Source organism: Megachile rotundata, chromosome 3, assembly GCF_050947335.1.
Source record: "Megachile rotundata isolate GNS110a chromosome 3, iyMegRotu1, whole genome shotgun sequence".
NCBI classification, from domain to species: Eukaryota; Metazoa; Arthropoda; class Insecta; order Hymenoptera; family Megachilidae; genus Megachile; species Megachile rotundata.
The window spans coordinates 9,398,636-9,411,397 of NC_134985.1; the positions used below are offsets into that span (position 1 = coordinate 9,398,636).

General features: G+C 29.7%; 1 long non-coding RNA gene across 1 annotated transcript in view; it reads right to left on the minus strand.

The window, feature by feature from the left end:
• Nucleotides 1-11,526, minus strand: part of LOC143264111 (uncharacterized) — a 404,244-nt gene extending 392,718 nt beyond the window's left edge. Inside the window, exon 1 of the long non-coding RNA XR_013037606.1 lies at nucleotides 11,127-11,526. This is a non-coding gene — a long non-coding RNA (uncharacterized LOC143264111). The remainder of the gene's footprint in view (nucleotides 1-11,126) is intronic.
• Between the last annotated feature and the right edge of the window lie 1,236 nt (nucleotides 11,527-12,762).

Sequence of the window (12,762 nt, forward strand, 5' to 3'; positions counted from 1 at the left end):
TAAATGAAGGTACATGTATCAAAATCTTTAATTTTAAATTAATAAATGAAGAGATATTAAAATGTCTGATTTAGAAATTTATAAATGAAGAAATATTAAAATGTTAGTTTTAAAAATTTATAAATGAAGAAATATTAAAATGTTTGATTTAGAAACTTATAAATGAAAAAATATTAAAATGTTTGATTTAGAAGTTTATTAATGAAGAAATATTAAAATGTTTGATTTAGAAGTTTATTAATGAAGTAATATTAAAATGTTTGATTTAGACATTTATTAGTGAAGAAATATTAAAATGTTTGATTTAGACATTTATTAATGAAGAAATATTAAAATGTTTGATTTAGAAGTTTATTAATAAAGAAATATTAAAATGTTTAATATAGACATTTATCAATGAAGAAATATTAAAATGATTGATTAAAAAATTTGTAAATGAAGAAATATTAAAATGTTTAATTTAGAAATTTATAAATGAAGGTACATGTATCAAAATCTTTAATTTTAAATTAATAAATGAAGAGATATTAAAATGTCTGATTTAGAAATTTATAAATGAAGAAATATTAAAATGTTTGATTTAGAAACTTATAAATAAAGAAATATTAAAATGTTTAATTCAAAAAATTTATGAATGGAGAAACACCGAAGTGTTTGATTCCAAAATTAACAAGATTGAAGATTTGGAAAATTATGAATTTGTAAATACACAAATTTTTAATTGTAAAATTTACAAATTTATAATGTTTAAAAATTTAATAAATTGGGGGTTTAAAAATATAAGATCATAGAATTAAATTCCCCAAATTAAAAATTCTTTAACTTTGAAATTTTAATACCTTGAAATTTATTAATTTAATAAACTGGAAAATTAGAGAATTTCAGAATTAGAAAATTGAATAGCTGGAAATTAAAAAAATTGAAGAGCTAGAAAATTGTAAACATTTAGAAAATTAAAAATCTGGAAAATGAAAAACTTTGAGAACTCAAAAATTATAACGCTGGATAATAAAAAAGTTTCCAAACTAAAAAGTTGAAGACCTAGAAAACTGTAAAATTTATGGTTAAAAAATTGAAAAACTTGAATCTTAAAAAATTGGAAAACTTGAAACTTAAAAAATTGAAAAACTTGAAACTTAAAAAATTGAAAAACTTGAAACTTAAATTGGAAAACTTGAAACTTAAAAAATTGAAAAGCAAAAAAGTTGCAAAATATATGAATCCATAATTTAAAAAATTTGAGAAACGTTCAAAATTTTTTAATGGAAAAATCGACTGCCCATCAGTGCCCTCGTATACCCATGAACCAACAAATTCTGCACGAAACACGGGTCTCAAAAACGTAATTGCTCAAAACGAAGCTTCTCGACAACAAGAATCGAGCTTCGGTCGGTGTCCAGTTTTCCTTTTGGACCAAAAAAGAAACATCGTTTTCACGCGTTAATATCTGAGTTTACAGTGCCAGTCCATTTCTCATCGTGTTGACTGACACGAAAAAAAGAGGATACCAACGAGAGAATAACATGTTCCTATAGAGCGGCAACATATTTAGCAAGATCTTCGACCACCCGGAAACGCTCGTGAAACGAACGACGTGGCGGTTATCGTCGTCGACATCGATCTATCGAAACGAGCGTGCACACGACAAGACCATGTCAGTTCAAATCGCGTTGTAACGAAAACTGCCAACTTCATATTGCAATATACGTTTTAGTCAATCGTGACGATGCACGGTGAGACACGCGATAAAAGGAATTTACGAAACTGTTAGGAGAACGCAAAATGGAGGAAACGTCGAACAACGACGTTTTTAGTCTGACGATCGATCGATACCAGGAGAATACTCGAAACGACGTTTTTCCCGTCGTATTTTCGATTTGTTCGATTCTATTTGCATTTTATATTGAAAAGTTTAGTAATTGAGGATTGTTATAATTTCGGACGAACATGTTCAATTTTTTTAATAGCAACCCTTGTAGGACCATGTATAGGACGTATATGTATAACATGTTTTATTTATTTGACCTTCTCTGATTTTTCTGATTATGAAGAATGATGCATTTTTAAACTGATGAGAAGGAAGACAAAAAGCGAATATTCTTTTAAAAATTTGTTTGAAGCTAAGGAGGAAAATATAAGAAATAATAGAAAACAGATATTCTTTACTTTAAAAATTTATTTGAGGTAAATTAACGTAAACTAAAAAGTAAAATATAAGAAATAATATAAAATGAATATTCTTTTATTTTTTTTTTTTAAAAGAAATTTTCGTTTTAAAAATTTATTTGTGACAGATTAATAAAACCTTGAAAATCTATTATATTTGAAAGAAGTACGACAGAATTGTAATTACAAAACAAATGCATAATTAATTATTTTGAGAATGTCACAAATATAGTAATATTTTACAATTTCTTTAGTAATAAATGTTCTGTTTAATTATTGTTCTACTGTGTTGAACCTTGAAAAAGTTATTACAATTAATTCCAATTTTGTTATTGTAGTAAATACAATACTACAAATTATAAATAAAACATTTTATTTAAATAACCTTATGGTCTTATAAGGGTTAGGTTAGGTTACTGCAAGAATAATTGCGGTTTGGGGCCAAATTCAAAACAGTATATCTGAGCTTACAATTACAATAGAACTTATAAATTAAAATAACAATTAATTAATAAAAGTAGATTAAAATTCTCTGTTCCTTTTACATTCTCTTTTAACTAAATTCATTAAAACTTGTATCTTTACAAATAAAACCAACATAAACAGTGAAAACAACTGTTACCATGAATTAATAAATTAAAGCGCCTTGTCATCTGAACATAATTAAACCGTCTGATGTATCATCTAAATATAATTAAGCTCAATAATTGAGCTCAAAATAAATATGAAGAAAAATAAAAATCGCAATTATTTCTGCTGCAACTAAGAAATTAAAAATAATTTATACATCTTCAAAATAAAATATCCACAATCGATTTAAAGCTCGATACAATCACCTAATAATTTCTAAATAAAAAAATGCATTCACAATCGATGAATTTAGAATACAATCCGGTTGTAAGATTTCTAAATGCTGTAATCCACCCCAATAAAATTTGATTCCTTAAAGAATTACGAAGAAATTATATTTCAATTTTAAAAGAAATTTTCGTTACATATTTTTAATAGTATCTCTAGTTTTATAATTTATAATCTGTAGATTATTTCCTAACGGTGTTTATTATCGAAAGGTATTCCTGAGACTTCCATGACCCAAGTTTTTTGTGGTTCATATCGTTCGAGGTTTCCTACCGGTGTAGATCATTTTTACGATCTTAATGAGTCTGCTTCAACACCGTCGCAGAAACAACCGACAAACTCGTTCCCTGAAATAGCTTGCATTCTTAAGTAAATTAAACCTTTATGATCTGAAATCACGTATGCCATTATTATACTTAAGTCGCGTTCCACTTTCTTAGCCAAAAAAGAAACAATTTCTTTCGAAGAAAGATTGCTTGTGTTCGTTATCAGAAGAATGGTTTCGATACAAGGTTTTTGATGAATTAATGTGATTATTGAAGTATTAAGAAATTCTTAGCAATTCAGGTAGCGATGTTAAATAGTTATATAAGGAAATACATTTTTCTTTAGATATTTTTTGGGAGGACGAGTTTTATATTTAGGAATTCAATTTTGAGAGAAGACATTGAATAAATAATTAGTTCAATGAATGCTAAAATTATAAAAATTCCAAATTTCCAACAATTTCAAATTTCCAAAATTCCAAATTTCCAAAATTCCAAAATTCCAAATTTCCAAAATTCCAAATTTCCAAAATTCCAAATTTCCAAAACTCCAAATTTTCAAAATTCCAAATTTCCAAAATTCCAAATTTCCAAAATTCGAAATTTCCAAAATTCGAAATTTCAAAAATTCCAAATTTCCAAAATTCCAAATTTCCAAAATTTCAAATTTCCAAAATTCCAAAATTCCAAAATTCCAAATTTCCAAAATTCCAAATTTCCAAAATTCCAAATTTCCAAAATTCCAAATTTCCAAAATTTCAAATTTCCAAAATTCCAAAATTCCAAATTTCCAACAATTCCAAATTTCCAACAATTCCAAAATTCCAAGAACTCCTAGAATTCCAAAGACTCCAAGAATTCCCAGAACTCCAAGAATTCCAAAATTCCAAGATTCCAAGAATTCTAAAATTCCCAAATTTCAAATTTCTAAAACTCAAAGGTTTTAAAAATCCAAATTTCAGATAAATTAAATTAATTCCTATAAACAGTGAATTAATGAAATAATTAAATATTTGAACCACATCAACATACAGAAAGTCTAAAATTATTCCTAAGAAAGTTACACCTAGAACCTCGAATAATATTAGCCACAGCAAACCTAAAATACATTTTCAAATATAGATTCTTGCGTATTTCGCGTATTTCTGTTCGAGTTCGATCAACGGTAAACTATTTCCTGTGAAATATTACGTAATTTGGCAATTTCTAACTTTGCAATTTCTTGGAACTTTCTGGTTTCTCAAATCTATTCGTAATTAGAATCGAAAGTGCTTTCATAATTTATACGAATTCTCAATTATTACTTCCTTTAATTAGATTTAGTGGATTTTTTTAATTCGGTGAAAATATTTTATTCAAATACAAAAATAGTTTTGTTGAAATACTAATGCGATTTCATTGCAATAGAAATTTTTATTGAAATACAAATATAATTATATTTAAATATATTTTTGAATATTAAATATACTTAAATATAATTTTATTCAAATAGAAGTACAATTTTATTGAAGTATAAATGCATTTTTATTTCAAATACAATTTCATTTAAATATAAATATAATTATATTTAAATATATTTTCGAATATTAAATATACTTAAATATAATTTTATTCAAATACAAGTACAATTTTAATGAAGTACAAATGCATTTTTATTTCAAATACAATTTCATTTAAATATAAATATAATTATATTTAAATACAAATATTTTATTGGAATGAAATACATTTTTGTTCAAAAGCATTTCATTCAAATTTATCGAAATCTATATGCAATTGTATCGAACCGTAAATACAATTTTATTAAAATGCATTTTCATCCAAATGTAACAGTTTGACTAAAACGCAATTTGATCAAAACGTAAGTAGAATAAAACAAGCAGATCGAACACGAAAATAGCGCGGGAAAAGCGAACAGAATGCGACCCGAAGGAAGAAGAACGAAAGTACGACGAAATATCGCGTGACGAATTGTCTCGACGAGAGTACCAAATTCTAAAATATATTTAATAACACACACACACCTACACACACAACCGCATTATGTTGTAGAAACGTATTCTACGATCATTAAAGATAAGAAGAAACAATGTAGATAACACAGACACACACAGAGTTACTACAAACATGCTCGAGAAATGAGTTCAAACACAAACACACGAGCATACCCCGTAGGTATTGGGCGATTACCATCTCGAAGCGATTATACATATATATATATATGAAAAATTAATTATAAATATATAAATATATATATATACATATACCAGCACTCGGTAGATATAGGTACACCCGTACGTTTACCTATACTACCACAACAAAAATAAAAAAGAAAAGTAAAAGACACTTCAACGTGGCTGTTGAATGCCAATTCTACGAAAGTGAGAAACAAAAAGGAAGAAAGAAGAAAATGTTGCAAATTGCACGACCGAGGCGTATAGCAGTGCGAATTATATATAAATAAACACGTAATAGCGTAGAATTAACAGAAAATCCGGAAATGCGAATGATTGCTTTATGAGTGCATCGTCCGTGAGAGAGTGCATGTGCGAATTCTAATTGCGAGCGCGAGTGTGAGTGTGTACTCGTGATCTGTATTTTATTGCGGAAGTTCCTGTTCCTCGAGAATTAAGAAAGGATAAGCGCGAAAGCACGATCAAACCGAGAGAGTATCATCGAGATTTTGTAGAAACGTTCACTAAAGGTGCCCAGGGCAGGATTAAACATGAAGCGTATGCAGGGCGAGAGGAGAGATAGTAGATTTTAATTGGAGTCAGATTTTGCAATTATTAGAAATCGACAAGTTTGATATCAAATTTATTGGAAATAATTGCGACAAAGTTTTGTTGTAAGGTTTTGAAATCTTTTAATTTCAAGTTTGATAGATATCGTAGACTCAAAGTGTGATTTATTGAAGTTTTGCGAATTCCAAATTTCAAATTTTGGAAATTTCAAAATTTGGAAATGTGGAAATGCAACTTGAGGATTTTAAAATTCCAAAATCTTAAGTTTCCAAATTTCCAATTCCAAATATTCAAGGTTCTAATATTCCACATCCCGAAATACTGCAATTTGGAAATTTTGAATTTTTAAGAAATCAAGCTTCAAAAATAGCATAATCCCAAAATTCCCAAGATTCCAAAATTCCAAAATTCAAATATTTCAAAAAAATTAAAAAAATTCCAGAGATTCAAAGATTCTCAAGATTCCAAAATTCCAAAAATTTCAGTTTCGAAAAATATTTTCAAAATTTCTAAATTTTTAAAATCCCAAAATTTCAATGTTCCAAAATTCCAAAATTTCAAAATTCCAAAATCCCAGAATTCCCAAAATTCAAAAACTTCTCAAATTTCAAAATTCCAAAATCCTAAAATTCTCGAATTCCAAAAATCCCAAAAGTCCAAAATTCCAAAACTCGAGAAATCTCAAATTTCCCAAATCCCAAAATTCCCAAATCTCAAATTTCCCAAATCCCAAAATTCCCAAATCTCAAATTTCCCAAAATTCCAAAATCCCAAAAATTCCAAAATTCCCAAACCCTGAAACCTCAAAAGAATTCTAAAATCCAAAAGTCGCAAAATCCCAAAATTCTAAAAATCCCCTAGATTCTCCAAAAATTCTCTAAAATCCCCTAAAATAAAAAACTATTATTTTCCTATTTACCTGTACATTGAATTACATGTAAATAAAATCCCCATTACATCCTCTGAGCCCTGAAATGTATTAATCTAGCCCTGACGAGTGCCACGATATCTGCCCGATTGATCGATCCTCCCCGCATTTCATCCGAGAATTTTACTTTTCGTTCCGCGAACGAAAACCTCGAACCCCGTAACCACGTTTTGTTCGTGAACGAATTGTAAATACGATTAACGTGTTCGATCGGTGAACTCTTCCTTCGAACGAAAAAGGAAACGAAGGTAAAAAGAAATTGGGCAGGTTACGCCCCTTATTTACAATTAGCCGTGCGCCACCAAAGAAACCGTTTTTTGTAATATCCGAATAAAATGCATGGTCGACGACAATGTATATACCAAGCTCAATTACCAATGATCGTTTCCAGAGAAGATGTATCGATCGAGTCTCTGTAAAAAAACAAACCACTCCCACCCTTATAAAATGGCTATTTACGAGGAATCGAATCGCCGATGAAATTCTATCGATGAGAAAATAAAGGTTCTGGTCTACCTCGGCGCTCACCGAATGCCAGAATAGAGTTCGTTGCACGAGGAAATTTCTAGTGTGAAAACGGAAGAACGTTTTGTGAAACCAGATCTACATACGTTGAGACGCGTGTATACAAACTTATACAAACTGTAAAAATAACAAATTTTACAAGAATATGTGACGACATCGAATACACGAACGTAAGTGTTATACGTTTCATTAGAACGTTCCAACCCTTTCTTGAGTTCTTTCTAATTTTACTTTTCAGCTGTAAAAGAATTTTCTAATTTAAGTTCGCGCAATTAAATATTCTAAATATTCCATTTATTGATCTTCAATGTGGTTTAATATATTTTTGAATAAGTGATTTGCTGGGGTACTTATTTTATTTAAGTACCATTTCATTAGTTTCAAAATATTTAAAAGCTTCATACAACAAAAAGTTGTAAAAACTGTTTAATTTTATGCTTCGTGTTTGAAGAGTTAATATTGAATTTTGGTTAGAATATAAGTTTTAACAAATAAGCAGTAATTATTCAAAAAATCACTCCATGGAGTACAAGTGTTATAATAAAATTGATGGTATAACATCTATATTGGTTTCAATTTCTAAATTTGGAAAAAGTTTACTTTTGTATTCTACAAACTTCTTTTAAGAATACAAGAAAAGCTTATAAAAATTATAATTTACGTTTAAATGTTGCTTACTAAAATTTCTTTTATATTTTGTTTCTTAATCTTCTGTATGTAGATCCGGATTTCTTTACACATTTTTATACATTTGTATCTCGAATAATTTTTTGCGTTTCTTTTTCGCTTAATACGCTTTCGTTTTTAATCCTCTTGGTTGTATAAGTGGCTCAGCAAAAATTCGAACGCGTCATCAAAGTTACGCGAAACGTGCAAATCAAATTACGATACCTTACTTATAATATTTTCTGATCTTTCGTATATTGATTTATAAATAACCTGAGTATTAATTCAGTGTTGAAATTCATGCAAATGTGATGAGTGCATTTCTTATTTTATATCTCGGATACAAAAATATTTTCAAAGAAAAGAAATTAAAAGTATATTTATTATCCAGTCTTTTAAAATAAATTTATAAATCAAATGAAGCGGTATTGCAAATATTGCAGTATCATTAAACGAAGTTCACATGACTGCCAAATATAAATAAAATGTAAACCTTTATCACAATTCTTTAACGAAGCTTTTATTTTTGTTAACTGACTTTCGTTTCTAAAAATTTCAATCAACTCCTCCACTTTTTCAATTTTATTGCAAGATTATGTAGTTTAATAAATTGTATTTATAAATACGTTTAAAAGATTGGATGAAAGATATATCGAACAATTTTAATAAAATTGTCGACATAATATGAAATTATTTCACAACAGTTGACCATGGTTATGCTAATACGAAATGGGATTAAAGAATATTTCTGTTTTGAGAAAGTCATGTCTGAAAATATTTGCAGTGTGTAAATATAAACAGACATTTCATCATAGAACGGTGCTCCGTTCGCAATTTACCGCCCTCATCGACAGCAGCCCATTTAATTTCCATTTTCCACGAAACGAAAGAAACACAACGACCTCGTTGCCCTGAACGAGAAAACTGGCATCCAGCGAGCGCTAACCGAGGCGAACACATTGTAAATAAACCAAATAGAAAGTGGAATCGAGCGATAGAGAGATATATAGAAGAGATTACGAATGCGAGAGAGAATGGAAGTGTAGAAGAGTTAAATTAGAGAAAAAAAAATGAAAGAATGAAGATACGCGTGCGTGTATTATTAAGTTAGAACACACTACTGTATTAACGTGCGTCAGAATTGGAGAAAAAGCTCGCGCTGACTGCCGAAATAAAAAGAAAAAAACAAAAATGAAAAGGACGTATTCACGGGACGTAAGCGTGTCCCTCGCGCTCGTATCGTTAACGGGATTTAAATGGAAAGCAAAAAGAAAAAAAAGATGAGGAAAAAGTAAGAGAGAGATAACGTTAATGGCGGACAAAAGAAAAATGAGATAAATAAAGAAAGAGGCTCTCCTAGTTACTTGCTCATTGAAATAATATTCTAAATAACGTTCGTTACGGAACAAAAGTCTAGATACGCATCAGTATAATTGAGAAAAAATAATTTTACGTACAAATAAGTAAGGTTTACGCGCGCGCGCGGCCGCAGACATGCGCGCGCACACGCCCGCCATATTGTTCCGTTTTTTGGCGCCACGCGAACGCGCACTTGCACCGATTCATATCGACCTTTCGACTACCGACTCGACGAATCGATAATTGTTTCATTAAATCAAATCGCAAAGTTGAACTATATTATCGGTATTTTCCAGCGATAGGTACAATTAAAGGAAAAATGAAAACAGACAAAAAAAAACAATCCTTTCCTTCCTTTTTATCATCTTTTATCGATGATATACGTTCATGCTTCCTGACGAGTCGTAACCGCGACGGTTTATCGAAAACCTTATTGTATATTTATGATTGCTACTTGGAATTATAGGATCGTTTATATTCCGTCAGACACGAAGAAGAAAAGTAGCTTTCACGGGAAGAAATATACACCAAATTGCTCATCAAGTGTTCAGTAGACGAGGTACATCGAAATCACGGACAAAACTTGCATCGACGTTGCTTCACCGACGATCTATACACATTTTACAGACAACGACTTTAACCCATTTGGAAAAATCGTACGGAAATTAATTACGCAAATTGTCGAAATCACTTTTATAATCGATGAGACAATTGAATAAATCAGGCAAACTTCACAGTTATAAACTTTCAAATTGACACCTATTTGTTTATAACTTTGTAATTACATTGCATTAACGTTTGTATATTATAAAAGCGAAACATGCGTGTGTTACATCCGATATTCTTAAATTGCTAAGTCCCCTATGCCCCCATATTCCAATCTCCCTATATCCCGATCCCTATAAAAATTTATTACATTTGAAATAATTTAATATCATTCGAGATTTTTATGTAAAAATCTCCGAATGTATTTTCATTCAAAAAAGATTCGTATTTGAACGTTTCGTGTTATATGTACGTGTCGGTAAAGTCGGCGAAACTGTCCGAAAACGCGCGAATGTATGCATTGTCGGTAAAAAAGATGTGTCAACGATCGAAATAGCGTCGATGCTAATCTTGTCGATAATATCTTTCTATTCGCTACGAGCGATTTCGATGCATCTCCAAGTTAGATTGCTTTTGTATAAATCGTAGAGAATTTTTAAAATAGGCGCAATGGCGTGCGCATGCCTGCTCGCCGTTACGCGTTCACGAAGGATCACGATTTCTATACATTTAAGGTCGATCGTTGTGGCCGGTACAATTTACAGTGAGCACGTACGGCCAGCGAACAATTACAAGCTTGTGTAATCGAGAAACGAGAAAAATATATATATGGCAAAGGTAAAAAAATGGGGGAAAATGATGCAACTGATAACCACCTCAAGCATACTTATCGACGACGGCGGCGAATATGATATACATTGTTACGTAAAACGAGTAATAAAGCAAGAGAAAATCGTGTCATTGCATGATCGATATACCTAAATGAAACTATTACTACGTGATATGACATTATTATGTAAAAGTTTTTATTGCGTGAGTAAAATTATGTTATGGATGAAAATTGCTTACTTTACAATCTGATCCTTTTGAACAGTTGAACGCGTCCATTCCTGCAGCGACCTCTCAACGGCTCGATTCAAACCGGGACAATTTTCTTTCAATTTCCAGCATACACTCACATTTCACACACAAAAAACTATTAAATATTAAACATTTTTCGTTAATTAAGCAATTAGAACAGTTATTTGACGAATATTGCACCTTTTCGCGAAAGAAAACGGAAATATTACGGAGACAAAATTAACGCGTCACGTCACAGCGAATTCCCGCGCGAGACTAGCATCGAGCTGCCCTCTACGATCACGTGACCGTGTACCGTCGGTAACAAGTATAGGTATCTACATTACCAGATGGCGGGAATATTTAAAAGTATTGAATTTATTTTTATTTTTCTCTTCAATAATTCAAATTAATAAACATTCGTGGAATAATATATCGCATATCTTTCTTAATGAAACTTCTATTTTGATTGTTTATAAAAGGGACTTGAAGAAAACTTTATTTATAAATCTATAATTTATGATAAACGTTTAATTTTCAAAATGGCAATACATTGGTGACAAATGGGAACAAAGAAACACTCTTTATTAACAGAAAAAAATTTAATTCGTAAAATATTACGAATATATGCTACAATATTATGCTACAATATTTTTGTTACAATATAAAATATTTAGTTGGTTTAAAATACAATCAATTTGAAATTGATAACTTTTATTTGTTACATGTGATTTATTATTATAACCAAATAATAATGGTGGTCATGCACAAACCGCATAAATTATGTATATACCGCATTATACACCCACACTCAAATAGACTCGAAAGGAATACAAACATCAGAACATTTGTTTATAATTAATTTAATGTATATCGAAAAAAATATTTTATAACACACGTTTTCAAATGTCAAAAATTTTATTGTAATCAGTATAGTGCAGTTGTGTTACAAAATAAAATGTCGAAACTGACTTAACCTTGTTTTGATTTTCTAGCAATCTGCGTGTACCTATAATGATATTACAATATTTACTAGTTTAATTCTGTTTACTTTTTGGAATGCATTTTTTAATAAAAAGCAACGCTGCTACTTTTGTTTCTTTATTACATCGTTTCTGTCTAACAAGATCAAGGTTAAGAACACTCACTTAATCATTCTCGTATTTTATATTCAACATTTAATGTACATACAATTATTTACACATGATATCGATAATACAGATATAATATTTAAAAGGATAGAAAATCACAACACAGTTTTACATGTATTCCATTATATTATTATTGTTCGTCACAGCACAGAATTTTCTGGTATTTCTACACTTATCCTTTACTACAACGTAATATTTACGTTGCTTTACAGATTTTTAAAAGTAAGAAACTTTATAAAACACATAAAAAAAAGTCGATTCAAATTATTTTTATAAACACAAGAACAAGAATAGAGAGCAAAGCGGATTGTTGCGCGAGTTTACATGTACCATTGCCAATACGGGTGTGCAAACGGTATCATTGATCGCGTTTGTCTGGCTCACTTTCCTCTATTATGTAAAAGAAAATAAACGTTTTAAAAAAATACATCATAAAATCACAAATAATTATTTAAATTCCTTCAACTTTTTACAAATAACAATATTTTCTTTAT